This window comes from Acanthochromis polyacanthus, chromosome 16, assembly GCF_021347895.1.
Source record: "Acanthochromis polyacanthus isolate Apoly-LR-REF ecotype Palm Island chromosome 16, KAUST_Apoly_ChrSc, whole genome shotgun sequence".
Lineage (NCBI taxonomy): Eukaryota > Metazoa > Chordata > Actinopteri > Pomacentridae > Acanthochromis > Acanthochromis polyacanthus.
Window position 1 is genome coordinate 30,945,150 of NC_067128.1, and position 18,950 is coordinate 30,964,099.

At 40.6% G+C, this 18,950-nt stretch overlaps 1 protein-coding gene across 2 annotated transcripts in view; it reads right to left on the minus strand.

The window, feature by feature from the left end:
* lrfn2b (leucine rich repeat and fibronectin type III domain containing 2b) overlaps positions 1 to 16,820 on the minus strand; it is a 183,102-nt gene extending 166,282 nt beyond the window's left edge. The window contains exon 1 of one of the 2 annotated variants that reach the window (XM_051960640.1): positions 16,231 to 16,820. The gene's annotated coding sequence lies outside the window, so the exon portion shown is untranslated. The remainder of the gene's footprint in view (positions 1 to 16,230) is intronic. The other variant, XM_051960641.1, reaches the window with a different exon arrangement.
* Between the last annotated feature and the right edge of the window lie 2,130 nt (positions 16,821 to 18,950).

An 18,950-nucleotide genomic window follows, 5' to 3' on the forward strand; every position in this document is an offset into this window, starting at 1 on the left:
TTAAATTAAAAAAATTACGAAAAATACAGGGAATATTGGACGGGCATCGCGAGGTGCATTTCCTTGAAAATGACCGATTCGGGGATTTTATACCGACTTCAGGACATGTTTTGGATAAAATAGTTTACTGGCTTGTGTCATCTGGATGTAAAAGGTTGGATTATGGCCATTTTTTGTGGAATCTTTTTTTTTGTGTGTGTAATAATAAACCCGGAAATGTGAGTCGCGCTGTGTGCGTTGAAGCCGTGTATAGAGAACGGATGGATGAATATTCGTTTTTGTCGGACAAATGTGTTTTTCTCACCCGCTGTGATAATCGCATCTGAAAGTGGTTTATACCGGCGGATTCATGAGAATCTAAGCTTTCCATCGGTGTATAGTGTTTGTATAATCGTGTTTGCAGCCGTCGGACATTCTTGAAATTCCTATGCAAATTAGTAGGTGTACCGCCGGCGGTACACTGAAGCTTAAGGGGTTAAAGGGTCAAATTTTAACGTAAACCATATTTTTCCCAACCCTGAACAAGGATATTTGGTGCCCAACCTTAGCCAAAGCTTCAAACATGTCAAATTGTCAAACAGAGTGTAATATTTCATTTACCTAACCATTTTTGTGCCTATAACTAACCAAAAGTAAACGACACAAGAAAAGGAAGCTTCATTTTGAGATGGATGGTCTTTTGTCCATAACGGGACACAAACCTCAGAATTCTGGGAGAATGTCTGGTTGTTGGTTTATATTTCCAACCTGCCCTACTACCTTCTAACACAGATTTTGTCCCTAATTCAAACAGGCCACCTTTACCACCAAACAAAAGCTTTCAAATTACATTTATTGCAAAATGAAAAACTGTATAGAAATGCAGTTTTGCAGAGACAGGGTTGCTGCATGACAGAATACTGTCAACTTAACAGACAGATGAAGCCAGCAAATTTAGGTATCCATTGTCTTTAATTGAAAGAAAGGCGTCATTAATCACTTAATATGAATGCGTTGACGCTAAATTGTAGGCGTTTCATTGCAATAACTTGGGAAACCTGTCAAATAAACTGCTTCCCTGCAGCACTTCTCGGTCTCTCAGCTTAATGAAGGTGTTATATAGTAATAATTCATCAGAATCTATAGCATAACATTGGTTCTCTGCACAGCATATAATAAAATGTCAAAATGTATTGTTTTTGCGTTATATTTGAATCAAGATCTTTTCTTTTTCCGTGTGAGGCAAAAGTGGCAGCATTTAAGAACTTATCTGTTCCCCTTGAGTGCTCAGTTGGGTGGTATGACTCTCTAAAGAGGAGGCATTAATTATTCCAAAAACAAGGGGGGCTGGACACTTTAAGACCATGACAGCGAGTATTTGTCACGGATAACAATGAAACATTTGTGGAAAAAACAAGTCGATGCTGTGACACGATTTAGAGAGATGTCGCATTATTCCAGGGTGGGAACTGTGGCTCCTGAGGGCACACGGATATTCACTTACCAATCCTACCGGGATGCACTAATTCTACAAAGGACAGTTTCTGGAAATAGTGGCTAAAAATACCAAGAAACCCTAGTGGCAGGTTAGTGTGTGTGTGTGCAGGATGCATAATGAGAGCGAGCAGGGAATCAGCTGGCTGATTGGGCAGCGGCGGGACAGAGCTTCATTCATTAGGGAGCGGGAACAACACAACAATAGAGGCCCCCGAGAGGCACCTGCTCTGCCAAAGCAAACGGGATCGGCTTTTTATTCAATCTACCTGCTTTCCATTAAGTTAATTCGGGTACACGGAAGCGGGGAGGCAAACAAACAAAAGTAAAAGCGTCCTCGGTTGCAGTCTCAGGTGCTCGGCATGCTGGGGAGGCAGAGGAGGGGAAACGTGACGGAATAGTGGAGGATCTAATTGGCTCAAGGGCTGTGATGTAGAGAGCGGCAGCAGGTCAGCTGTGGCTCACCAGAGCAGGAACAGTAACCCTCTGATAGGCGCGATAACGAAGGGATGGAGGTTTGTTGTGCAATGCCAAATAAATAACACTCCACTCTTTCTTCCTCTCACTCATGCATGACCCTCCACTTATGTGCTTCCTCTCCTCATGGAAAAGATACATATATATATAGTTTTACATAACAGAATACAAAATTTAACCAAATAACCATCAAAATCCTTCAGTAAATTTGTCTAAAATTGAGCCTAAATAATTTGGGATGCTATAAATACTATATGTATGGCAGTAAAAGACCAATATTTGCAATATCAAACCATTGTTAAACCAAAATTCTTGCCATTTTTTAATCAAGGCCTTACGATAAGCTATATGCAAGGTGTCACATATATGAGATGTTGTTTACTTTTGCCCAGAAAACTGAAATCCTTTAAAAATATCGCTTCTATAGGAAATTGTGCCCTTTCATCATGCCGCCTTTGAGCAGTCTAATTTCTCCCTGAAAGCCACAACTCAAGGGAACACCCTACCAGATGACAGAGTTCGAGCATTCCAAGTTGCTTTAAAGTCAAGTTGATAAATCTGATATGTTATATACATGTTACTTCACTCTATATTCTGAAATTTAAATTTTTCTCATGTACTCATGGTGCAGACAAACATTTAGTGCTACCGTTGGAGAAAATAGGAAATCCTTGTATATTTTGTTCATATGAGTTATCTCTTGCTATTTTTAATCTCTTATCTCGCTTTATTACACACAATCTATACTGTACAAACCCCCACTGAGCATGCTTTTTGTAGCCTTTCATTTTCTGCTTCACATACACCTCTGAGAGTACATGCTATTTATACATCTTTCATAAGTAAACACGTGAATATAGCTCTTGGCTGCAGCTCCGTGCTCACATGTCCTGCTATTCGTCTTCGCCACTTTCTTTTCGCGAGACTAAATTACACAACCCCCGGGTCCCCAGAGGTCAAGAGTGCACAGCTTGTTAATAGGTTTTTGGTCATTTCATTTTTTGAAAATTTGTTTGGGAATTTGTCAGGTCTCCAGGCATGCGGTGTAATTAAACTGCCATTTATAGTTATGTGCGTGCACTGTGCTTAATGGGAAGTACGAGGCGACACAATGCACACGGAGCAGCAGGTGAGGTCGAGAAGGGTCAGCAACAGCCCAGCAGAAAATGCATACATCACGATCCCGCAAATATTTGGTGGTGAATGAAATCTCAGCTGAGATTCTTAACGTCGGCCAGTCATTATTTTATTATGTATTTTTACCGTCAGTCTGTGTGCGTTAAAATACCAGGAAAAAACAGACCGAAGAAACAGTTCAATGTGGAATCCCAAAGAAGGGTAAACACAGTCATCGTTCTACATAGAGAAATATTAACATTGCAGAGGTTTTATTTTACCTATCAGTATTTCTACTCATGAAAGAACCTGTGCCATACAATAGATGTGCGCAATTTTATTTCCACCTAGAGAAATTTGGACAATCGGAACAAGTACTTCCATACGCTATTGTTCAAAAGTTTGGGGTCATTTGTGTATAGAGGTTGATGTTTTTCTACTGGGATGAAAGTCTGAACATTTTGCTCAGTTTCTGCTAATATGGTCTAAAATCAACCTTTGCTGGTGATCTGCAAGTCTCATTTTGAGCTGTATGCAGCACAGGAAGCATCATTAACGTCTCAGGAGTTTTGTGTGTTTTTTGCAGAGCCAGTATGTTGTTTCACGTCCGCCAGCTTCTGGCTAGCTTGTTCATTGTAGCAATCTTCGTGGAAACACATATGAAGAAGAAAATAATTCACCAAGAAGAAACGCTAATTTAATGAAATCGATCGCTCAGTCCGCATAGCCACACTAGATTCATTCACCTTCAGCAGTGCAGCCACTATTGTGCCGTTTCTGCTGCCACGTCCTCTCTTAAGAACTGGATATCAGCTGTGCGTCTGCTAGCAGCTCTCCAGCTCTCATTTTGGAGAATTAAGCAGTGTAATTCCAGATGATCTCGGAGCAGATGAACAAAAAATCGATACTCCTGGATAGTTTTCCAGCTTAGCTCATCTGAGCCACTGTTAGTGTAGTAAGCTTTCCACAACCAGAGAAGTATTTTTTTGTCGAAGTTGTATGTGTCAGTCTGTCTGCACTGGACAGAGTAACGGTTTACTCAAGTCATAGGCAGGGTGCTCAAAACCACCAACATTTTGCCACGATAGGACACCCACACACAAACAAGGTAAACACTCTGTTGCATTTGACTGAGAAAATGTTTTCAAAATCATCAGAGAAACTCAAGACAGACTTTCTGTTAGAAGTACAACAAAACAGACAGAACAAAAAATCGAACCTTCACACTGAGGAGCCAAATTTAAATCTATTCCACATTGAAAATGACTGCATGTAACAGAACAAAAATGATTCACTGCATTACTACTGTGTATAAGACAGAATTCTGTACAAGTAAAACTAGTATAAATGCTGAAATTGTGTATGTTGCTTTTTGGCAGAGAGATTACCTCTTTTATTAGAGACAGGATTTAATTTCTATATGTTTCAAAACCAGTTTCCTTGAGCTAATGCAAGTCAATACAAAATCAGTACAGGAAGTCACATTATATGATCCATACTGCCTTTCTTATTCACATATGTGAAGTTTTAAGTATTTCCTATGCACAGTAGATATTTGGATTTTACTGATAGTAGCATAATACCAATCAAGGGTACCGCAAAGAGGAAGAATATGATCACTACATGAATTGGAAAAGAAGTTTGGTCAACTTGGAGACCATCTTCCCAGCTCTACTCGAGAATCGATTGATGGAGTGAAAGTAAACGCAGTTCTACGTAGGTGGATGAACAAGTGCTTTAATCAGCCACCCAGGTCTCTGCCCTCACATCGGATGTGCCGCTCAACAGTTGGAGAATCATGATAATAGAACAGACCACAAAAACACAACTGAACTTCCAATTACAAAGCGTCTTCAAACAGCAGTGACCTCAGGATGGCCAAACATTGCTCACAATTAAAACTGATGAGATAATATAGTGGAAAAAAAGAGGACAAACGGCTCTCTGTGATTGGCTTTGTGTCTTGATTTTGTAGAATTTCTTGGCTGTTCTATGTTCAGACTGTTATTACCAAGATAAGTGATACACACAAGCATGTGTATTTTAGGTGGAATCTGCTCAGTAATAGCTTCACTTTGTCTTCAGAGTTTCGCATTACTTCTCACATCTTTTCTTCTTTGCCTTGAAATTTGTCACCATCTGTTTCGACGAGACTGAAGAGTAGCAATGAAATTTATAGACTGTTGTTCTTCAGAGGGCTTTAGAGTGTAACATTTCATGGTCAGAGCGGAAAGAGCTGACACAAGGCTTCTCCTTTTCAAATCCACAGCTCATTGTCTCTATTTTCATATCTGTCCCCTACTGGCCATTCAGAGTCCCACGGGGCGGCCGCCCGCGCAGATAAATGCTGCAGGTTATTTACTAGATATTGTAAATTTACCAAATCGCAATCGCAGCCAGGGAATAAGCTGCTTATGCTGACTGTTCACACAGTGAGCGGGCACAGCCTCATCATCTATTTAGAGCCGGAACACAGTGGCATTTCCAATGAGAGAGGCATATTCTGATTAGAAGATGACATCTCAAAAGCTTTTCTCTTGACCGATTTTTTTTTTTTTTTTCCATTGCAGCTGCGTGACCTCATTTCAGGAAACAAAGAGGTTTTCTTGTCAGCCTGGATAATCTCATTTGAGAGGATTCTTATGTTACAGATACGTAGTGAAGGGAAGATAAAGTGACGGAAACTGTAGACTAAAGGTCAGAGACAGTGTCCTTTTACTCTGGGTAAACACCAAGGATCCTCTCTTCTCAGTCGAGTTCGTTTCCATAAGATCAATTTGGTTTGTTGCGTTGAGGATATATTGTATTTCATTGTGGTGTATCTACTTTTGCTCTAATTTTGAAGAATTATCTACTGACAATTTAACTTGAGTTCTTCGAGAGGTCGTGCTGCTGGCAATGCTGAATCAGGGGGTTGCTTTTATTGTAAAGAAGCCTTAGTACAATTCAAATGTGTATCACTTCATTAGCAGCACCTTTCTTGGCCTAATCAATCTGACATGAACATATTCTGCACTGTGTGGACAGATTTTATTTAAAATTTTGCAGGGACTACAGTAAAAACGGAAAAAGCCAGAGTGAGCATCGTAAATAGGTAAATACTGTGACCAGTGGACTGTTGCTATAAGGACCAGACTGATTCTTTCTGGAGTGTCCGTTAGCTGCATGGGCCCAAGGCCAAGTCCCCCTTCTCATTTATTAATGATTTTCTGATTCCTTCTCGTATGGCCAACCTGATCCTGTCTTTGACAAGTCAGCACTCGTGGAGCCAGACGACGGCGGTCCCTCAGGACTGAACTCCTAAACATGCCAGAGCACATCATTTCCCGCCGTCTCCCTCCTCTCTGCAGCAGGGCTGTGTGGTCACCTCATACAGGCTGGTTTCTCAGTGTTTGCAAAGACTGAGGTCAGCTCAGTTCCTGCTCAGTCAACTGGGAGGATCATTTTAGCTTCTGTTTGGGTTGTGTTGATTCTAGTGTCTGCATTCCCACTTGTCTTATTTACACAATAAGACGTTCTGGTTTCAGGAGCTGGACTGTGTCCGCAAAAATGTATGCTGTATCTTTTGGGTGGGCTAAAAATCATGGCTGGACAGATTTTTTTACAAAAATCTTTCCATAATAATATAATGCACTAAAAACTAATCTTTAGAGGTTGTGCAACTCAGTCACAAGTAACTACACCTACTGTGGCCTTCATCCAACAAAAAACATCTTCCCTGGATGCTTGAATTGACACAACAAAGTTGCTCTTCTTACTTAAATTTCCCAAAATGATGATATGAACCACATTGGAGGCCTGAGGGTCACCACCAACACCCACCTCTACAGCAACCATTTAACACCTGGTAGTTTTACAGACTTCCACCAGAAACTGCACAAAGTCACAGATAATCATCTACTAGTGAATGTGGCTGAACCTACTATCTTCCTCCCAGGCCATCATCAGTAATAGATGCCAACACATAAGTGTAAGCTGCCTTAAGTGCTCACTTAATTATAGTAGTTCATAGCTGCAAAGTGACAAAAATATTTCATATCTATAGTGCCTGTTGGGGTTGAACCAGGTGGGTTCAGGTAAAACAAACTCAGGTCTGCTTCCACAGAGAGTGGGGTTCATTTAAACCAATGTGAAAGCTGTCAATCAGCACCTTCAGCAGACGAGCCCTGGGTGACTCAGAGCAGAGAACGTTGCTTATTTTTTCCCCTACACTTTAAAAAACAATTTATTATGCTGGGGTATTTTTTTAATCCTACAAATGTAGCTGGGTGGCTAATGCAGTTTTCTGTAGTGTCACAAATTTAGAATACCTTTTTATTTTTTTACAGTATACACAAATATAAGTGGACAATTAACGTTGAAGAAACATAAATTAAATTACAAGAACAGGCTCATGCCTTCACTCTCCCTTTGCTGCTATCTAATGAATAATCACTGAGGGATATAAATTAGATGACAGTGAACATGCTGGGCAGAATGAGCCTTAATGAAGAGCTTAACCTCACTATTGTGTACCAAAAGAAACAAGAGTAGCTTCAAATAACTGATAAGAGATAAACAGAACAGGTTACAATGACGTCCAGAAAACATGCATATCTTATTTGTGTTACAATAGCAACCGACTTTAGATACATGATGAGTTTAAGCAACCTGCTGTGGACAACACCTGGCAGGAATCCCTAAATAGTTGGCGTCATTTTATTCACTACACACATGAATTTTGGATTTGAAACAGAAAAAGTTGAAACAGTCAAAAATTCACAAACCGAGGTTTTGATGTTTGTGGAATTGCTGCTTGTATCCAACATGGTAGCCGCATCAGGTCTGTCCGACACGCAGCTCCTTGGCCTGCGCTGATAAGTTTAACTAGCTCTACAGATGGTCAAACAGCTTCCTGACAGCAACTTGGTGGAATTTTTGACTTCAAATCAATTCAATCTGATTTATATAGCGCCAGTTGTCGGTCTTACTTTATGCCAGGGTTTCTCACATCACTGCTTCACTTTGATACTGAAGAAAACAGCTGATTCTCTGACAAGTGCCAGAGATCTAAAGAACGTTTATTTTCTATGATATATGCGGGGGATGTATGGACATTTATTATCTCCCAATCCCATCATGAATAAAATTACGACAAAATGAGAGCACTGAATCTAATAATACGTATTTAACATCTGTGAGACTGGCTGAGTTATGACTTGGAGAGGGCAGATGATTTTGAATGCAGCAGCTGGTCGATGAACGTTTTATCTTAAATGCCTCCATAAGCTGTGAATCGCAGCCGCTGCCTCTACTGGTCATGTTGATGATCAGGCCACATCAGTTCAACTACAATAATTTAGCCTCATTTAATCACCCACAGCCTCACATCTCTCCTTCCGCAACTCCTCTGCAACTCCAGAAATTCAGATTTCACCAACACAAGCCAACGTATGACTGATGCCACAGCGAGCACAGCATGAGTTCCTTCATCAAAGGAGGGATGCTTGTTTATTTCATGTGTGCAGACCTTTCAGGTGGTCACCACACACCTGCAACCCTGATGCAACCAAATATCTTCTGACAGTGTTTACCATACAGTCATCATTTCTTATGTTCATGAAAGGATTTTGAGACAATGGGCATCTCAGCACCCTTAGAATTTGGCTTCCTGGAATCATTTAGCATGCATTTGCAGCGGTTTTGCATCTCTGAGCTTGTTTTGTGTGTCTGTGTACTCGCACCAGTTCCTAAAATGGGCTGCTCAGTCATCCGTCCATGTCTACATTGTGAGGTAATACATTGTTAATTGTTTAAATTACAGGGTTTTCCCAAGGTTTTGGAGGAGCCGGATTAGCATTTTCAGCTCTTTTTTTTTTTTTTTTTTTTTTTTAGCTCATCATCTGTGACTGCCAATTTCTCTCCCCGCGCATCATGAATTTATTTTTTCCACATTGCAGGAGCCTTCAGAACCTCCTGCAGGTTAAAGTGGGCTGAGCAAACACTTTTAGGTCTGATTACCACTGAAAAATACACCAAAAAGCAGGCTAGTCTGGCAGCTATAAATAAAACTTGCAAATGCTCCATTCAAAGCCAATATCTAAACAAAAATAATTATCTATTCCCATAAAAATATGACAGTCCTCAGTTTTTTTCAGTTATTTTTTTGGGGCCAGTATGCAAGGTTTGTCTGTTCATTTGGCTTTGGTGTTGCTGGTAGGTGCTACGCCTTAAAATATACAGAGATTAAGTGGTACTGATGCTTACATCTAAATTTGGGTTGTGATTACCAAAGATTATTATTACATATTTTTTCAAAGACAAGTATTTGTACAAAATCAGGAGCTCAGAGCTCAAAATAAAAGAAGAAAGCATGTCATTAAGGTATAAAAAACACAGTGACTTTAAAGAAATCCTCACAACTGAGAAGCAGAAAGCCATTTTCCCTAGGGAAATTAATTCAATTATTATCAAGACGGTTTGTGTTGACACACTAAATGATTAGTTGACTAAACAATTAGCGTATCCAGTTGTAACCAAACAGTTAGCAATTGATTAATTGACCAGTCAATTAGTGCTAATTTAAAGTGGAAACGGTATCTGACACAAAGCCGCTTTATTTGCATCAGCAAAAAGCATGTTTTTAAAACCAGCATTAACTGTGGTTCTCATTTGGATGTTTGTTGTGTTGGATCCCCACAGGGCTGACAACTATGTTAGCAACCTCTCTAATAGGCTAGTGCATTTGTTTGTGTTCCATTTGAAGGAGCACTGTGTAATCCTTTGTGCACACTGGAGCAGGAAATGCTAATCTCACCCAGATGGTCATGTGTTAGTTCGGGCAGGTGGAGCGCATATGGCCGACAGACCACTAAACCGAATGCTGCTTCCGCCACCTAGGAGAAGGCTCAGAAGGCCTGGCATGCTGCATGGTACTTCTTCTTAGCCTGCCAAGGACTCTCACTCCATGTCTGCAGCAGAAGTAAGAACACTGGACTCTCATACATATCCACTTATACAGCTTTTCTTAGAGAAAATTGAGGATGAAGAACTGGCAGGCATAACATTATAATCCCTGCTTTAGGGATGTTCAGGGACGGGCAGAATCGATGGCAAATGAGCGGACAGTGCAGCCGTCCATAGCAACACATGAGAGCCTGACATCAGGACTCATCCAGGGAGGAAGGGGGAAGCAGTGGGGAGAGCAGACTGAGCAGAACCCCGCTGTGCGACGCCCTTTCTACCTGCAGCTAGGGATGGGTATCGTTAGGATTTTTATGAATCCGATTCCGATTCCGGTTCTGCTTATCGATTCCGGTGCCAAACGATTCCTTAATACGATTCGTTAATACGATTCCAAAATTGTAAAAAAAAAAAAATAGAAGGTCAGTAGTTTATTTAACTAAAGTAACTTTATTCCTTTACCTTTAGGAAAATTGTAAACAAAAATAAAATGTGCTAGAATACTAAACTGTATTATACAAGTTTTCTAGTATCAATTTTTTAAATTTGATTCTACAAACTTAGGCCTCGTCCATTTCCAACCCAAATCACACTGTTTTGTTGTTAGGAAATCAACAGTGTCGCAGTGGCAGAAATACACAAATACAAGAGCTGAAAATATTTCAAATGAATACAGAATGTCTGCATTGTCTTTATTTTATTTGTCTTGATTTAATTATATACAAATTCAACCATTTTATAGTTTGCATGTCATTGACGTTTGCAGGGAAATATAAGCCTACACAAGACGAAATACTGTATTTTTGCCACAGGATTTAGGATGGAAATGTGCGACGTTACATTATAACATTAACTTACCTGAATGACGGAGACTCGACGACCGAGAAAGGATGTAGTCCTTTCACTACAAACTTGGTTACCGCGCGGTAACCAAGCTTTCTCTTTTGTCAGCCTCCCTTTCTCCAACGCGAACGGTGTCTCTTTTGGGGCTGCTGGCAAGGCGCTAACGCTGCTTGTAGCAACATTAGCACTGGCTGTGTCGGTCCGCAGAAGTAATGTAAATGTAACGTAAATGTTTCGTTAAATTTGACGTGCAGCCTGTCTTACAGCTAATAAGCTTATGACATATGTTGCACTTTACTTTTTCATCTCTTTGTCTTTCAAAATGAAGCCACACTTCAGAGCGTTTCCCATGGTCCATACTTAGCAAAGTTTCTCCGGTGTTGTCTTTTTTTCCTTTACGTGACTACGTCACACATATAAGTCCGTCCAAGAACCGAAAAGCAGAACCGAAAGTAAATATTTTTTATGGGTACCCGGTACCCGCCGTTTTTGATTCGGTTCCTACTTAGAACCGAATTTCGATATCCAACCCTACCTGCAGCCTTTTATTCTTTCCAACGTGGTGTCTGGCTGCTGTGACTGACTCTGTGGCTGCTCATTTTACAGACCACTGCAGCAGTAGGTCAGGCTAACTGTGACATTATAGGTCCCTTATTGTGCCCCTTTTCAGGAAATTAATCAGTGGGTCCTTCTGTTCTTTGTAGTATTTTGAGCCAAAAAAAAAAAACAAAACACCAAAGATGGTTCATTTTACCAGAACTGTATCATGCCTGGTTTTAGGTCTCTTCTAAATGGGCCAAAAACCAATGTTTTGCTGTTGTTCCTTCCCCCTTCAGGAAAAACACGCTGCCTTCTGTCAATCACAGTAGAGCTGGCTTGAATATTTGTTAGTTAGGTCAAATTCCAAGCTTGAGGAGGTTGAGGAATGGCAGAAGTACTCATCTTTATGTCTTAGCAGGTTTTATTTTGCACCTCGATGCTTAATGACAGCCATAACATGTCAAAAAATTGTATTTTCACCATATGAGAGCTTTAAAGTAACTCCTGGCGATAGGGCACCACTCAGCCTAGTGGCAAGGCTCCATCTGGCTGAAGCAAAAGTTTGCCTTTGAGTTGCTTTGTTAGTTGGATTGTCAATGACAGCAACTCAATGAATTGCTAAAGGAATTTTTGAATAGCATTTGATGACCTTGCCATCGACAAATATCTTTCAAGATGCAACAACGTGTGACTTCAACCTTGTTACCTACAAATCACATTGACCACTATGATGCATTGGCGACCTTTCCTGTGTGTACACCGTTTTTCATTCTATGTCAGCTGGGGTAGACTCGAAGTGTACCGTAATGCTCTACGGAATGAAGCATTGTATAAAAAATGGATGGATGGATACAACTAATAAACCAACAACGATTTCCTTTAGTAAAGAATCCCATGCACATAGTTCTAACTTAAATCTTCCTATGCACTCCCAAATCTTCAGGTCAGTACATGTTAAACAAATAGCATGTTAGTTCAGCATATGTTTGTTGGGCTTAATGGCTGTCCAAAAAGGCAGAGAGCAGGGCAATAGGCAGTGGAGTAGATTGAAAGTTGAAGACGAGACACAATAAGAAGCTTGGCAAGTGTTAGGCTGGGAGGCTTATCACTTTGTTCATCTTTCTGAAGCTCCATTCCAGTCAAGGGAGACCTACTTCTAAGTGGATCAGCCAAAGGTTAGGCCAACTATCATCCAAACCTAAACCAGGGATCAGAGCTCATCCACAGGCTATGGTTTTTCAAAGAAGCTCAGGAAAATCCAGTTAGTTCTTTAGTGCTAATTGGAACTTATTTACTGATATGTACTTCACTATTTCTCTTTCAAGAGGATGGGTAGTTGTGATGAAATGTACCTCAGATTTTTGGTCATCACCTCCCTTTGGCACTCTTACTTTTCATGCTGGTCTCTTTTGCTGTTTTGTGAGTTTTCATTTTCTTATTGTCACCAACATACTTTGCTTCTAGGTGGTAAAGGGCTATACTGCTCCTTCACATATCCCCCCCCCCCCCCCCTTTTTTTTTTTTGCACATTAACATTTTCAGACTTGCATTTCCTTGACCAGTAGCTCATCATATTATATATAGTTACAGTGATTGCTGCTTGTTGTGTCCACTTTGGCTCTGTCCAGGTTTTACCCTAAACATCATTGAAATTCACCTTAGATCTACATCCAAAATTTGGACCGTTTTCAACCCCATCTTCTGAAAAATAGTTTCATAAATCACTGAAGGACTATTTTTTTCCCACACTGATTTTGGAGAAAATAGCTTTTGTTTAGTTTCTTGGCACATTTTTATAGAACACTCAACTCTGACATAGAAGCTTGGGGTTTGTGTCAATGTGGCTGTTGGATTTAAGCAACAAAAGCAAAGTCAGTGGTGACTAGTTAATATTTAATCCAAGGACACCATCTTCAAGTCTTTGTAGATATGTTTGCTGATATCTTTAGCAGGGCTATTCACAGCCAATCCTAAGAGTGGGTATTGGTTGAGTCCAGGACCAATTTAATGGCTCAGAATCAGGTGAGACAAAGCCAATCAGAATCTAACTCCCTCTCTGCTGAACCCCGCCGGGATTTGTCCACCTCCACGGGCTAATGCTGCTCTCCTTCACCATAATTTACAGTGTATGTGGCAAGTGAAAATTAGTCCATGGATGTGAGATATTATTCAGTAAAACTAATGATTATCTATGTTCTCTTTTAGGATTAGTGCAGAAAATATCCCAGCAGCTTCTCAGTGGTGACTATAGCTAATTATTCTGGGAGTAACTTCACGGCAGGAAGAACTGTTGCTGCAGTTGGGGGGGGTTGTTAAGTTTTAGGATATGTGTTGGCCATTTTATCTTCATAAGAGCAACAGGAAACATAAGAAGAGGCACAACATGAAAACATCCTCCTCAGCCAAAGATCCTCCAGCAGGGAGTCCAACTTTGTACGTTGCAGTCATGGTACACCCTGCTGACAATGTACAAGATCTCGCCAAAGTTTGTTTATTGGTTGAAAGAGGCATCACTGTTATGTCGCTATACATGCCGAGTGTTTCTGCAGTAACAACAAGTGAACAAGAAATGCCGTCTCTCGAGGTGAACCCCTTATGTCAGTTCTGAGAAGAGCATGCATAAGATGCATAATGTTGCTGTGATGTTGATAAAAACACACACACCATATTTCCTCCAAAAACTGATTTTCAATTTGCGGGATATAAATAATTTTTGCTGCCTCAGGTTCCATTAACTGACAGAGATGTCTGTGAGTGTTAAATCGAAACACAAGGCTGAAAATGTGTGTGTGAGTGCTCGACATTTACTTTTACCAAACTTTAATATAGAAACCGTATGGAAATGCTGGATGAGTAAACCCATTATGTTTCCCTCTTGCAGGAATATACAAGCTTGTAATTTTCTCCATTCTGATCAAGGGGTCAGACATATGATGCTATGATTCATGACTGTGCTGTACTGTTTGAGTCATCAGCTCATAGAAACAGCAGCTGGGGCTTAAAGACTGGTCTCGATCTGTCCCAGGGTGCCGCTCCTGTCTCCTGCTGCTCACAGTGATTGGACTCCTCACAGCACATAAAATACTGTTAAACAAACAACTAACGCTGCTCTTCCATCTCCGCACAAGGCTGCAGGAAAGGGGAGAGGAGGTGGAGGTGAATTGACTGGAGAGAGGGATGATGAGCAGAGATGACAGGAGAGGTATAGGGAAAAATAAAGAGAGAATGCAGGAGGATGTTGATGGTGTGTGAGGTGTGCCGTAGCCGCCAGTAAAGATTGAGACCCGGCTCTCCCTATGGAGCTCAGATGGGAGCTTAGTGTACGTCAGCCAAGAGCATGGTGACATATGTGCCATTATTTATAGCCAGCAGATCCGCTGAGAGGCCCAGGGGCTGCTTAGAGAAAGTATTATTTGAGAGCCCAAAGACCAACCTGGCCACCACGGAGCTCACGGGGCATTCAGCAGCAAAAAGAACCCACAAATAAAGCACATCGCTTCTCAGGAGAGGCACTAATACTGTCATCAAAACAGAATTACAGCAAAGATAATTGACTCTGCCCTGAGACCAGTATTTACTACACCCCCTGGGGGAAATACATGAAAAACAGTGTGGATATAAGATTTCAGGAAACCTGTTTCTCATTCTGACACGTCACTGAAACCTGCATAAGTCTCTCGACACATTTCATGCTTTGCAGCGGAGCGTTTCTCGCACATATCCCATTTAGTGCACCAGTGAGGTAAAGCAAGTCATAGCTTTGACAAATTTAAGCCATGATTACAGAGGGATTAGTGTGGCGGCTCGGCCCTGGGAACTCGGTGATGGACGATGAGGTAGATTAATGTCCCCACCCCTCACCCAACAAATCAGGAGTGTTGCTCCGGCTCCCGCAGCTCATCCAAACTCGAGCATGACACTGGAATATGTGCTAGAAGGGTTAATGGTAAGTCTATTAGAGTGTGGCTCTAATCCTCACGAGGCAAAGGTCATCTCTTAGCAGACAGTGGGATTAGGGACGGAGGTTCCCTCACTTGGCGTGCTGCTTCACCTGAATCCACACTCCCAATCCTCTGCAGGAGAGCAGTAGGGGGGGGGGAAACAACTTCCCCAGTACATCCATCTCATTGCTGAGGTGGGGAGGCTACACAAGGCCATGTATTATTCAGCTCCCACCTGATCAAGAAGCTCCGTGGGGAAGTCAAGGTCGTGAACTTTGAAGTGTCTCCGAACACATTCACAATCCTTCCAGGCCAGAACAAGATGAGAATCAGATTCCAAATGTTCAATAACGACGCTGCAAATATGATCAAGACCGCCCTCAGGCTGATTCACCTGCTGCAGGCTGTCGTTTAATCAGCCGCTTTTATCATTGCAGAGAACTTCCATGTGTTGCTCTATGGGAACTGTGCAGGGTATGTGCTGTACGTCCCTCTGGGGTTGTGTGAATATTGACACATGATGTTGACTAAACACTCCAGCTGGATTTCATTTGTCTGGCAACAATAAGTTGAGCTGAGAGGGATGGGGGCAGATGTTGTGGAGCATGTTCACTGGGGAATATTTTCATCCCACAGTGATAAGGGCTGGAATCCTGCACGAGGGGAAATGAATGGATGATATTTTCCCTCCGTTTCATGCACGGAGAGCTTAAATAGGGCGCTGTGATACAGGCGGAGCAGCAAGAAAAGCGAAGAGAAATCGGAATCAGGACTAAAATGACAGCACAGTTTGCTCCCAACTAATACTTCCAAGTGAAGTATGGCACCAACTGCAGCAGCGTCTATTGCAAGATTGCAATACGCACAGTTAAGTTCCAACATCCAACGCGATTCTTACCTCATTCTATCCGGCGTGTTTCAAGGCGTCTCCTCTCTGTTCGAGCAGGTGCAGTCCGCGATCAAGACATTGCAGTTTTAATTCCAACACTGTCGTTTTGTAATTTCCATTCCTCCTTCTCGGATTCCCCTGGTTCCGCCTGCTGCCGCTGACTGTTTTCTCCCCTTTTGCGCGTAAAAAAGCGAGTGCGCACCGCTCCGCCGCGCACAGCAGCCCACTCTGACCACACTACTGGCGAGAAAAACCGCTCCTCCGGCACCGCGCATCGATCAGCTCCAAGTGTGGGCTATTTTTAAGTTTGGCAGGACAGAAAGAAAACGAGAAAAACAGCGTGAATAAACTTTCACGGACTCAAAACGAATATCCATTCACATCGCGCCGACGGGAGGAGACGGACGATAATATCCTCTCAAATGTCCTTAATCTGCGCTGTTGTCTGCGTTTTTTGATCTGACCGCAAATACCTGCAGCCTGGAGTCCTCCCAGTGCACCGACTGCGCCCTGTGCTGACGGCAGATGGGACTGGAAAAAAATCACGGACATGTGACACATTTAAAATGCAAACACTGGGCGTTTCATATCTGACCGGGCTTATTATTAGCAGCGCTTGGGAAAGAGATGATGATGATGATGATAGTAATGATGCCGAGAACGTTCCTGACGAAACAGCTCGGTTTAATTGCGAAAAAAGAGGAAAGATAGTGCCACTTTTCAAAAAAAAAAGAAAAAAAAGAGGGATTGTCAGTGGAAGTAGTGACTTCAGTGGTGATTAATCATAATTCGATGAAATTTTTCCATCATTTTATTTGTCCTTACGAAATATTTTAAAGGTGTGGCTCCAGTAAAGCGTAATAACGCATAATAGTTCAGTTCTTATCACATTGATGTTTCTGTATAAGTTCGAAAATACACAAAAGTGTTTTAAAAATACTGACATTGTATATTTTTAATCCTAAATTTTGATCTGGATTATGGTAATCCAATTTGAGCAACCTGTGCTTTTACTTTTCTTTCTTCCTATTCCAAAAATTTTGAATTCACCGTCTGGTTTTCAAAATAAAACATTTCAACCAAATTCAGAAAAAAATCACATTTTAGGTATTTCAGCACCACAAATTCAGTCATATTTACATTTCAGAATTATTGCTGTTGCTGATCACTTTTGCTCCAATACCGCCTTTCTTTACCTAATGATTTTAATAACCATGTTATTAAATGAAATGTCTTAGTAAAACAACCTGTTAATCAGGTTCACTCATCTGAACTTCTCTGTCTTGTATCACATGACTCTAATGATGCATTTTAATCCGAGTTGAGCAACTTTTTCTTTTACTTTTCTTTACATTTTTGGTATTTAGTTAATTTCAATATAATTAATCATGTTCTCCAGGATTGTATGAGTATGTGAATCCAAATTTTAAAAAAAAAAATGAAAGTGAGTTTACTTCTAGACTAAATCTTGCATTTTATTCTGGCTTGCATTCATCCAAGTTGAGCATCTTTTTCCCTTAAATTACTCCCCATTTTGTCTTTTTAGACAACTTAAATAAACCTATTATTGTTGCCTAGGCTTATCCGAATTTGTGATACTTGGGTTTAGTGGAATAACTAAAACCTACCTTCTAGTTTTCAAAATGTAATATTTCAATCACATACAATCAATATAATCTCTGTTGCTAATTATCTTCAAAGCTGCATTTCCCCCTCTTTACTGAAAGTAATAACCCATCTGTTGTTATATTAATGTATTTAATTTAATAAGTCTTTAATCAGAACCATTATTTATAAAGCGCATAACAACATATTATCATCAAATATTTAAATTATGTTTTGAAACAGATAAGAATATATGGAATATAAATGCATTTCAGGGGAAAATTATAAAAAAATTCAAAAGGTTCTCATTAAGCAAAGTAAAAGTTGATGACTAAATGATGGTCTGATGCTTTGTGGATACAGGCTATTGTTTGGATATGCATGTTTGCAGGCTTGTGTGATAAGAGTTTGTGGACTTGTTCTGTGCACATTCACGAGTATGAATGGATATACTGCATATGTGCTTGTATGCATAATGTGAAGCCTGTTTCATAAAATATAAAGCATATTCTCTGTACCATGAAAAGAGCTGGTGTAAAAGGCTACAGCTTCTTGGTCATGCTGACATTCAGTCATTATTATGTGGCTGTTTCAGCGCTTGATGTAATTTTATTTTGTACTAATTACTATTTATTCTAATCTAACGGTTAAAAAATGTCAGTGAAAAGTCAAGGGTTACTTTCTTACAAGCCATCGGGTCTGCAGCCGTGGGTGATGTAAACATCCATCCTGCAGTCATGCATGTTTATATGGATATTTATAGAAAGTCTTGGTTTCACGTTATAATAAGCCTAGAACGTCATTAGTAAAGTGTAACATAACATCTATGCAGGTGCACATGTTAAGACCATTAAGTGTTTTGTAAAGGTCATGATTCATAAAGCATTCCTAATTAACAGTATACTGCATATGCTGCACACTGTACTTTTTCAGTAGGACAACTGAAGTCCACAATTTTAAATATTAAATACAATTCAGTTAAATCTGTGAATATATATCCTTCCCAGAAGAACAGGTCTCCCATGGTGCATTAGACTGATCTACTGGTCCAATAGGGGTGTCTTGCTGCTGCTATATCCATTATGAGTCACAGATACATTGGTATTGTCATACATGTACGCAGC